We start from the raw sequence: 12,146 nt of genomic DNA on the forward strand, positions 1-12,146 counted from the left end.
CCACGATTTGCAATGGAAACCCATTATTGCAAAGAGTCTTGGTAATAAATTTGACTTCATCATTTAATTTGTTATCTGAACATATCATACAAGCTCTATGGATAAGAGTGTTGATAAGATTATATTTTTGTTTGGTGGGGCAAAAAGAGTCCCAACGTGTGTAAAGACCTGCGAATGTTGGTTTACGGTAGATGGAAATCAAGAAGACGAAGGTGTTTTACGCACCAGTACATCTAGAAAAGGAAGGGAAGAATTGCTTTCTTTTTCTATAGTAAATTTTAGAACTGGGTAAATATTATTAAGGGATACAACAAAGGTATCTGCTTCCGTTTCATTGTTGAACAGACAAAAAGTGTCGTCAACATAACGAAAATAAATATCTGGTTTTTGAAAGCCAGATAAAAGTCTCTTTTCGTGGAAACCTACGAAAATATTTGCCAGAGCTGGTCCCAGGGGAGAACCCATCGAAACACCATCTATCTGCCTGTACATAATGTTATTAAAACTGAATTCGACCGACATGGTGGCGAATTCCATAAGTTCCACAAAAATATTCTCAGGAATAGGGGGAGTTGGGAGTTGACTGCGATAAAGGGCATCAGCACATATATCAACAGTCTCTGAGAGTGGAACGCAGGTAAATAGGCCTTCAATATCAAAAGAACACATACATTTGTCAGTCTGAATATATATATATATATATATATATATATATATATATATATATGTATGTATGTATGTATGTATATACGACTTCAAACATATACTAAATATCCATTGATATAATTAAGACAAGGATATGGAGTATTAACCAGGCGAAAAATATTGAGATGCAGAACAGATACTACACCCTGACTCTACCTGAAAGCTGGTTAAATTGTAATTTTACTTATATAGGGTTACCTAGCTTGGATAGCCGAGCGTGTTGATTCGATACACACTCGTAGTCTTGTGTCTTAGAAAAGAGGTGAACCGTCTTTTACGTAAAGGCAAATGATTTGTCGGGTGTTATGTGTAACCACTATGTCACTATTTCTATCATTAGTAGTCGTAAACACGAAACATTCACATCTAACCCTATCGTCTGTCAGTAAATCAGGACGCCATCTTGAAACAAGACTTCACAAGTGTGGACCTGCAACAAAATCTTTTGACGAAGAAACAACACATGTTTTACGGTTCACAGATTTATTGATATTATATCCCCCCCCCCCTGATACGGATCTTTGAAGACAATACCTGTGAATCAGTGTACTTTAAAGTAATCGATACACTTCTCCTCTCTAAGCTGACTGTTTGGGGAAAAGAGCCCCAAATTACGCGTCTGTCTCAAATGATTGATGCTAGAAAAAAGCCGACTCTTATCTCTTCGACTCTTGACATGATTTTACTCGGAAGATCTCATCTTTATCTTTCTAACAACGCAGTTTTGAGCTTTTAATAATTTGGAACATTTAATTTCTTTCTCCTAGCTAGGTTGAATTTTCCTTAAACATTGCAAACATTCTTGTCTTGGTCAATCTTATTCGACTGTAAAATGAAAAGATAGCTTAGGTTTAAATGACCCCTTTTTAACCTGATTTATACCTGAGCCCTACTAGGTGACGTAATACACAATTTAATCAACTAACTTGCGGCCTAAGTCTAAATCCCATAATTACATCAGACCAAGGAACAAAGTGAAGATTAGTCTCCAAAAAGGATATATTCCAAGAATAAAGAAACAAAAAATGAATGAGCTTCATCCAGTTTAATTTTGCTATTTTTTTTTTTTTTTCAAATTGAAAATGAGTTAATCTCAAGCGGATTATGATTATTAAAATAAAAAGGGATTAATGGTTATCCGCTTAACTTACATCTTAAATCATACTTAATTAGTTCCTGTTTTGTGATGAATTTAATCATAATCCTTTTTAAAGGTGAACATATGAATTCCGCTTTCTAATATTATACGAATAAATTAAACTAAGTCAGAAACTAATTTACTGAGACTTAACTATATATATATATATATATATATATATATATATATATATATAAATACAATATATATATATGTATATATATATTGTATTTTGTGTACAGAAAGTTGTTAGATGAGACAAGTCATTGGTACCGTCGGTTTCAAGCCTGATAATTAGGACCGTTTTAGATATCCATATCAAGCTCTCTTCAGCCAATACTCAGATTTTCTGTACACAAAATACAAAATATAAATACGCTCATATTTTTCGGATTTTCCTTTTAATTGAGCACTCTGCTGGATTTCTTTTTCATAAAAAAATAATCATATATATATATATATATATATATATATATATATATATATATATATATATATATACCACAATAAACAGGAATCAGCCTTTAACGGGCCTGTATATCAGTTGGGATTCCTTTGCCCCTATGAGTAGGAAAAGCAGCTTGATTAAAACGTTGGTTCAGCGTTCGCTTATGATTTGCACGACCAGCAAATAAGAAATTGAAAAGGATAACAGATATACTCATAAAAAATGGTTTTCCCAAGTGTATTATTGCCAAGTTTATTGAGAAAAAAACACTGACATTTTCTTTGGGCTTTCTAAATGCCGTGTATATTTAATGCTCCCTTTCATTGGCGCTATCAGTAAAGGTTTCTCTGATAGGATCAGATCTGTGGTGTTCCGCTGTTACTATGCGATCCAACCCCGTGTGGTATTTGGTACCAAGAAGGCTTTTCTGGCTTTTCAGAAAGATGTTCTACCCACACTGGACAAAAGTTTAGTAATTTATGAATTCAAATGTCAGTTCGGTACTGGCTATGTGGGTCGAACTCTTCAACGCCTGGGGGTCAAAATGGCCCAGCATATACCTGCACGATTTCGGAATCCGTGTATGTCCAATAAGAACGTATCGATGAGTACATCTGGGCGTTTAAGGAATACGCCCGGGCGCTTACTTAGCATATCCGGGCACTCACCGATTCATGAGTCGGTGATCGGGCAACATTTGCTCGATAATAAATTTTGCGGAGATGCCTATTCGAATGGTCTTTTTCGTATCGTGCATAGGGCTCGCTTTAAACATTTACTGAATATTGGAGGCTTTGTGTGTAACGATGCGTAAGTTTTCGCTATATATATATATATATATATATATATATATATATATATATATATAGCGAAAACTTACGCATATATATATATATATATATATATATATATATATATATATATACTAATTGAATATTATTAAGGGATGCACAAAAGGTATATATATATATATATATATATATATATATATATATATATATATATATATATATATATATAATCTTTTTTTTTTTACCCTGATATTGGCGACAATTAATTTTGTTTTTTTTCTTGTCTAATTTTCCATTTCCCCATCCCACGTAAGAGAAGAAAAAACTACTTATTTTTTTAAACGATATTATTACTTTTTTTTTTCTTAATCGTTACCGCCGATGTTTTCTCTTGACAAGATATCGGTTGAAAGACGTCTCGAGATTTATTATAGGTTCTTTTTTATAATCGTAAGTTTATAAATATAATAGCATTTCAGCCCGGTGTTGCCCGAGTGTTTGGAGGTGTATATTGAGCCAATAAAAAAAGTGGTAGTAGGAAGGCAGGCTCGGACCCGTACCGCGAAGGCGGAAAAGAACGGGGAAAAGGCGTGGTCTTTGCTGTTACGACAACTGCCAAACCGGAAGTGGCGTAGGTTTAAATTAAGGCTATTCAATCCAAAAGAGGGGGTGGCTTCCGAAAATATCGGCGAAAATAGCGAACTCTACCTGTAGAAAAGTACCCAGTCGAGGGTGAAGAAATTAATGTTTTTAGCCAATTTTTCGGTATTTGTCGTCTGAAGGTTCGAGCTTCAAAACGATACGTTTAGCTTTAAATTAAGGCTAAACAATCGAAAAGAGGGAATTTCTGGCCGAAAACGGATTACAAAGATTTTCTCAAGCCTGGCTAGTACCAGATGGGTTACCATTTGGGAATTTAAGGTGCTATATGTGCTCTCCGTATATCTCGGAATTGTTTAACTGTCGTTCATAACCTCCACTTGCTACTGTTATGTAACAATGTCGACTCAGGAGAAGTGCGGTTAAAAACAATAATTTCACGCGCAGTCCCCCTTTACAGTGGATATAAATAGTCTGTCAAGATTGAACGGAAGCCGTATATATATATATATATATATATATATATATATATATATATATATATATATATATAATAAATCACGCATCAAATGCGCTTGAAAGCCAAATCACAACGCAATATTAGGAAAATAAACAATGTTGTTTTCTTTCTTGTTTTTCTTCTTCTTTCTTGCGATGTTGTAAAGTTAGAGAATAAAAATTATATTTATATTATTTTTGCGTTGTCTCTACTCGGTTGTATTTTGAAATGGTGGAACGGTGCGCTGGCTGCGCGGAGTTAGCGTAAAGGGTGTGAGTACCATTATTAATTGATTAAATTATGATAAAAATAAAATACGCATTAAATGCGCTTGAAAGTCAAATTACGAATATATATATATACATATATACGAATATATATATATATACATATATATATATACACACACACATATATATATATGTATGTATATATATATATATATATATATATATATATATATATATATATATATATATAGCACGGGTTGCTTCTTTTGTACGCTGATGATGATGACCTGGTAACACACTCCTTGGAAGATATTCAGTTCGTGGTCGATCTCTTCATGAATGTTTGTACCTGCTTCGGACAGACAGCATTAAGAAGCTCCCATGTACACTCCTGGCTCTGATGACCTGTATGTGTAACCTGATATATTCGTCTATGGAAAGCATCTGAAACCGTAAAGAAATTTTGTCTACCTTAGTAGTACTTTATCATGTAGCGGTTCTCTTGATGCGGAAATAAGACAGAGAATCAGCAAGATATCAGACGTATTTGGAAGGTTACCGGATAGAGTCTGGTCTTATGGGGATTTAACTCTAACAACTAAAATGTCAGTATATCAGGCATGTGTATTGCCATCCCTACTCTACCCCTCAGTAACATGGACTCTGTATCGGTCACATGTGGAACAGCTCGAGAGGTTTCATCAAGACTGCCTTAAACACATTCTTGGGTAAAATGGGACGGTTTCATCTCTTATACATGTGTATTGAATAAGGCACAAACCATCCGCATTGCTAGCACTGTTATAAAGAACCAGATGCGTGGGCGGGTGATTTTGTCCGGCTTGATGTCTATCGACTCCAAAAACAATTGTTTTATGGTGAGCTGCTTCTTGGCAAAAGACCCCAGCACAAGCCCCAAAAACGTTTTCGGGGTGGTAACAAAGAGAGCTTGGTTAGTTTTAATGTCCCTGTTGACAGTTGGGAATCCCTAGCGTCTGATCGCAAGCACTGAATCGATCACATCGATTTTCCGAAATCTCAGTACCCTGTATATCAAATTTCGAGTCTGTAGACTAACAATTGACAGAGTTATTGTGTAGGAAAATGTACACACACAGACACACAGATACATAGACAGACAGACACTTTAACTTTTATAGATATATAGATAATTTACTGCCTAGCTCTATCTTCGTATTGAGCACTATTTCAAATACTTACAATTCACGCATAAATTTATACTTTCGTATACAAATTTATGTGATTAAATGAAGTAGTCATATATCTATCTATAAAAGTGAACATGGCTGTGTGTTTGTCTGTCTGTGTCTGTCTGTCTGTATACATTCCCTACGCAATAACTCTGTCAATTTTTAGTCTACAGACTCGAAATTTGATATACAGTGTACTGAGATTTGGTAAAATCGATGGGATTGGTTTTCGCCAAGAAATTTGGCGGTTGAGGGGTCAAGGTTTAACGAGTTGACCTTTGAGAACTCTACCAAATTTCTCCACCAATTTTAGGTCTAAATACTTGGAATTTTAGATATAGGTTCCTTGGACATAGATCTAACTTAATAAGTTTATTTGAGCCCAAAACAATAAATGTTAAGGGGTCATAATAGGGGTCAAAGTTTGTGTCGAAAATTTTTAGATACCAATATATAAATGTATGTATGTATGTATGTTTGCATGTCTGCCTTAAACTTTCGACAGAGGCGATGGATTTTATCAAGATCATTATCGTTTTAAGGTTCGACCTTTCACCTTCAACTAGGCACTTTTCTACAGGGGGGGTCGCTTTTTTCGCCAATATTTTTTTAAAGATATCATCTTTCGATTGTCTAGCCTTAATTAAAAGTAAGTCACCTCAGTTTTGGCGGTGGTCGTAACCGCAAAGACGTCATGGTTTTTTCCCAGTTCTTCTCCTCCTTCGCGTTACGGGTTCGAGCCTGCCTTCCTACTACCACTTTTTTTTTTGTTTTTGCTGAACATACACATCCAAACAGCCGGGCAACGCCGGGCACCCATGCTAGTATATCTATAAAAGTGAATATGTCTGTGTGTCTGTCTGTTTGTGTACATTTCCCTACGCAATAACTCTGTCAATTTTTAGTCTACAGACTAGAAATTTGATATACAAGGTACTGAGATTTCGAAAACACTTTGTAATCGGTTTTTGGCCAGAAATTTGGCTGGTAAGGTGTCAAAGTTTAACGATTTCACCTTTGTGAACTGTACCAAACTCCTCCGACAATTTTTAATCTAAACACTTGAAATCTTGGTTCCTTGGACATGGATCTAACTTAATAACTTGATTTGAACCCAAAATAATAAATGTGAAGGGGTAATAATAGAGGTCAAAATTGAAAAAATTGATTGCTTTTTTTTATTTATACACCTCCAAACACCCGGGAAACGCCGGATTGAAACGGTAGTATATATATATATATATATATATATATATATATATATATATATATATATATATATATATATATATATATAGCACGGGTTGCTACTTTTCTTCGGTCAAAGTTGAAAAAATTGATTGCTTTTTCATTTTTTTTTTTTTTTTTGCTCAACATATTCCTCCAAACACCCGGGAAACGCCGGATTGAAATGCTAGTATATATATATATATATATATATATATGTGTGTGTGTGTGTGTGTGTGTGTGTGTGTATATATATATATATGTATATATGTATATGTATACATATGTGTATATATATGTATATATATATGTATATATGTATATGTATATATGTAAATATGTTTATATATGTGCATATATATATGTATATATATGTATATATATGTATATATGTATATACATATATATATGCTATATATATATGTATATATATATGTATATACATATATATATGCTATGTATATATATGTATATATATATGTATATATATGCATATATATGTATATATATATGTATATATATGTACATATATATGTATATACATATATATATATATATATATGTATATATATATATGTATATACATATATATAAGCTATATATATATGTATATATATATATATATATATATGGCGGATTCAGCAAATGGTATCTCGAAGCTATCGAAACATTGCCAACCATTAGTGAGCTATTTGTTTATTTACAAAGAACTTGCATTGTCGTTAATAGTCGAGTTTTCCAGGAAGTTATTTTATATTTATTTTGGCGATTGTTCTTCTCCGTTTTTCTTTTTTTTTTTTTGTTTAAGAATATTTTCTTATTTTTGTTTGGTGTCTAATCCAATTCAAACTCTAATTTAATTAAAAAGAGTTAATCCATTGATCGTACGTTATTAAGTAAATCCATGGTTCAGGTATAATATTTCATGTGGCTGCTTTGAAATCGGAAACGAAAGATACATAAAAAAAAACAACGCTAATTTCATCAAATGATATCAAATTGTAGTTATTTCACTCCTGAAAGAACAGATATAATAGATATAAAACCTAAGTAAATTGATATTTATATATATATATATATATATATATATATATATATATATATATATATATATATATATATATATATATATATATATATATATATATATATATATATATATATATATATATATATATATATATATATATACAGTGATGATCATATTTATTGGCACGGTAAAATAAAAGTTAAATTTTGTCTAATAAATTCTAAAAAAGGGATTAAATTAAAGAAAATAACAAAGTATATTATGTATTTTTAACTGGCCTTTCCGATGCAGCAATCGGATTTTAGAAAAAATAAATAACAAAGGAACAACAAACATAATTGCAAAAAACCCTTGTTCAAAATTATTGGCACGGCTTTGTTTTTCATTTTAGTATCAGTATAATATCAATCAATTTCCGGTTTACGTGCTTTCTGAACTTTTTTATAGCCATATTATGCTTGTTTAACGCTAATTCAGTGAATAATTTTTTTCAGATAATTTTTAGATAGCAATTTATTTAAACTATTATAAGTGACTAAATTATAATTTTCAATCGCCATGGTTAAAACTAAGGAACACAGCGAAGACTTCAGGAAGCTTGTTGTAGCATACCATACCAATGGGGAGGGCTATGATAAGATTTCAAAGAAGCTAAACCTTCCCAAATCCACTGTTAGAGCCATAATAAACAAGTTCAAATCGCAAGGCCACGTTATGAGTTTAGAGGGTAGAGGGAGAAAAAGGATTCTTTCCCCAAGAGATGAACGGAAAATTGTTCGACAAGTAAAACAAAACCCAAGGATCTCTGTTGGGGAGATTGTTGATGAACAGAGCACATCTGTAGTGAATGTATCTCGACATACAGTTGGTAGAGTTTTGAGAGAGCTGGTTTAAAAGCATGTCGTCCGAGAAAGACTCCCTTATTGAAGCCTATGCACCTGAAAGCAAGGCTAGCCTTTGCAAAACGTCATCTTGATAAAGATGTTGCATTCTGGAAACGTGTTCTATGGACTGACGAAACGAAAATAGAGTTATTTGGCCATAATAAAGTGTCTTATATTTACAGAAAATCTGGCGAAGCTTTCCTGTCTAAGAACACCATACCCACAGTGAAGCACGGTGGAGGCAGTTTGATGTTTTGGGGATCCTTTGCTGCCTCTGGACCAGGGCGACTTGTTAAGGTCACAGGTAGCATAAAAAAGGAAGATTATGTTAAAATATGAAAACCTGAAAGACTCTGCTAAAGAGCTCTCACTTGGTCGTCGTTGGTGGTTCATGCAAGATAATGACCCAAAGCATTCGGCTAAACTGACTAAGAAATGGCTTGAGGACAATCATATTAATGTTTTGGAGTGGCCATCACAAAGCCCAGACCTTAATCCAATTGAAAATTTATGGAGAACATTAAAATTGAGGGTAATGCAAAGGAAGCCTAAGAATCTTATTCAATTGGAGGATTATTGTCAGGAAGAGTGGGCTAAAATTACTACTGAAGAGTGCAACAACTTGGTTGTAAACTATGAAAAGCGACTGAGTAAGGTAATCAAGGCCAAAGGCTATACAATTGATTATTAAATAAATCGTGCCAATAATTTTGAACAAGGGTTTTTTGCAATTATGTTTGTTGTTCTTTTGTTATTTATTTTTTCTAAAATCCGATTGCTGCATCGGAAAGGCCAGTTAAAAATACATAATATACTTTGTTATTTTCTTTAATTTAATCCCTTTTTTAGAATTTATTAGACAAAATTTAACTTTTATTTTACCGTGCCAATAAATATGATCATCACTGTATATATATATATATATAATGTTAGATTTATTGAAATGTAATAAACATATCTACTACTTAAGATCCTAAGCCCAAGCACAATACACAAGAGATTCTTCAAGTTATACGCTAAAAGAGCAGGCCCAGGAGTTTCACCACAGTGTTTAGTCCTTCAAATTTAAGTGTCCATATGTCCAAAAACAAAACAGCGAGAACATTTTGAGAAAATATTAATTGACCTGCAGCTGCCGACTCAAATGCCTGACGAAATTTTGAATCGGACATCAGTGAGATCCTTACAATAACATTGATAAGCTCCGTTGACAAATGACTGAACTCAAATCTCTGGTCCCCCCTCGCAATCTTTCACGAAAAACACCCGTCTAGCTGAATCCACTGTCAAAAATTTTCCCCACTCTTTATCTGTGACTAAATCAAAACGTAGATTCCATGAACAAAGCTTCTTCCTTAGAACTGCACGCCTGTGGAACTCTGTTCCGTCTGCCTGCTTCCCACCTGACTACAACCTGAATGTTTTCAAGTCCAACGTAAACAAATTCCTAATGAACCGCCTCCTTAAGTAAAGACTTTATTAAATCTCCACACTAACGTACTGTACTTGCAATAACCCTTATCCCTGAGTGGCTTCCGGGCCTTGATAAGTGGTGACCACGGTGTAAAAAAAAAAAAAAAGCTAATTACGCTGACAAATATTTGTGAGCTGTAGCAGAAGGATTTGAAAACACTGAAGGGGAAAAGTGGTGAATCAAACCGAAATTCGAAGAGAAAATAAAACTTTATAAATATACATCAGAATTGAATTCCGCCCGCAAAAACAATGATTATTTTAAATTTTGTATATTATTATAATTCTTCTCTTCAATCTTATTCAATGCTATACTTTAATATGGCAAAATCGGATATTGTAGGATTCTGTGAGTTTTTACGGCCGCTGATGCTGTCTCTTGATTGGTTCGCCACTTTATGTAAATTGGCTTTGGCCGTCGCCAATCAGGAGTAAGATGGTTGAGTTTGTAGGGGGTTGTAAATGTCCAGTGTCTGAAGTGCGTTATAAAAGGTGGATCAGAGACTGCTCATCTCTGATCGAGTCACGTAGTGAAGAAAGTATGATGCTGAAAGACCCGAAACAATCTAGTGATACTAAAGCACGTAGGTTTGAATTATGAAAAAAAAAGAACAAGAAAGCAACTTAAACACAAGAAATGTATGTACAAACGTCTATAGAAAAAATAATGAAAATTTGAAATTTATTGGAAAACAAAAATAAAAACACCCCAAAGCATTGGAAAGAAGGCGCCAAGCAGGATGTTTTTTGTCACGCGTGTGAAAAAAAGCAGACGAAGAAAAAGACAATAGACGTAGTACTTAAAATGAATTAGAGTTTGTTATGAAGTTGTGGGTTTGGGTGAAATTATTGCTAGATATTTTGTAAATGGGTTAAAAGTTAAGCTCAAGATTTATATTTGATGGATTAAAGCACTTTCGATGCATTTGCGGTGTGAGAAGCGTGGAGTTTTTAAAGTAATATTTCTGAGCAAATGTATTCCTATATATGACTAATACATTAGTGTTATTGCTGTATTTGAGGTCCTGATTATGTTCACAAATGCGAGATTTGGTCATTTTACTCCATTTCATCCATGTTTCCATTTTTGTTTTCTTTTTTTCTTTTTATTTTCAATCTTTTTTCGCTTTCTTTCTCCTCGTCTTTTTTCTCATTTAACGCTTTCTTTCACACGTATTGCATAAATTTCAGAGAATTACGCAAGTGACAAACACATACCGTTCCGCATTTTTTTTTTTTTTTTTTTTTTTATGTTTTGATGTCTTTCCAATAACTTTACAAGTCATCATTTTTTTGTTTCTGAATCCGAAAGACACCGGTCAAAAATCTCTCATTTGAGTTTTTTCTCCTTGTGGTTAATTGATTTTTCCTTTTGTCCTTATATATATATATATATATATATATATATATATATATATATATATATATATATATATATATATATATAATTAGTGTGTGTGTATCTGTATACATTTATATATAATACTAAGTATTTAAGAGGGCTCTCAGCAACGTCGGATACTTGGGTAGTGAAACGACGCGACGCACGAACAAAAACGGCCGAACGAGTATCGCATTTAAATTATAAATCTTCATATATCTTCGTATTTTTCAACAATCTTTCACATATAAATGAGTAAATAAAAACTTACTGTTGACTATAACTGGAATTGTAAAAAAAATTGGTAGGTTCGAGAAAAAACTCTCTTTTATAAATAGAAAACAAACTAAAATTATGCTATGATAGCGGAAAAAGAGATACAAAATTCGTATATATAAAAAAGGGTAATCTCCAAAAATACCGTTAGGGCTTACAACATGGCCGCCAGAAGAGTCACGTGATCCGGTTGATCCAAAACATGAATCGTGCAAATGGAAAACGCAGCCTTGAAGGCAAACTTTGACAAACA

At 33.2% G+C, this 12,146-nt stretch overlaps 1 protein-coding gene across 2 annotated transcripts in view; it reads left to right on the forward strand.

Moving 5' to 3' along the window:
* The window catches only part of LOC145265480 (uncharacterized), a 676,373-nt gene that overhangs the window by 137,353 nt on the left and 526,874 nt on the right, over positions 1–12,146 (forward strand). The gene's annotated exons all lie outside the window — the stretch shown is intronic.

Source organism: Euprymna scolopes, chromosome 40 (genome assembly GCF_053919585.1).
Source record: "Euprymna scolopes isolate OS-2025 chromosome 40, ASM5391958v1, whole genome shotgun sequence".
Classification (NCBI taxonomy): domain Eukaryota; kingdom Metazoa; phylum Mollusca; class Cephalopoda; order Sepiida; family Sepiolidae; genus Euprymna; species Euprymna scolopes.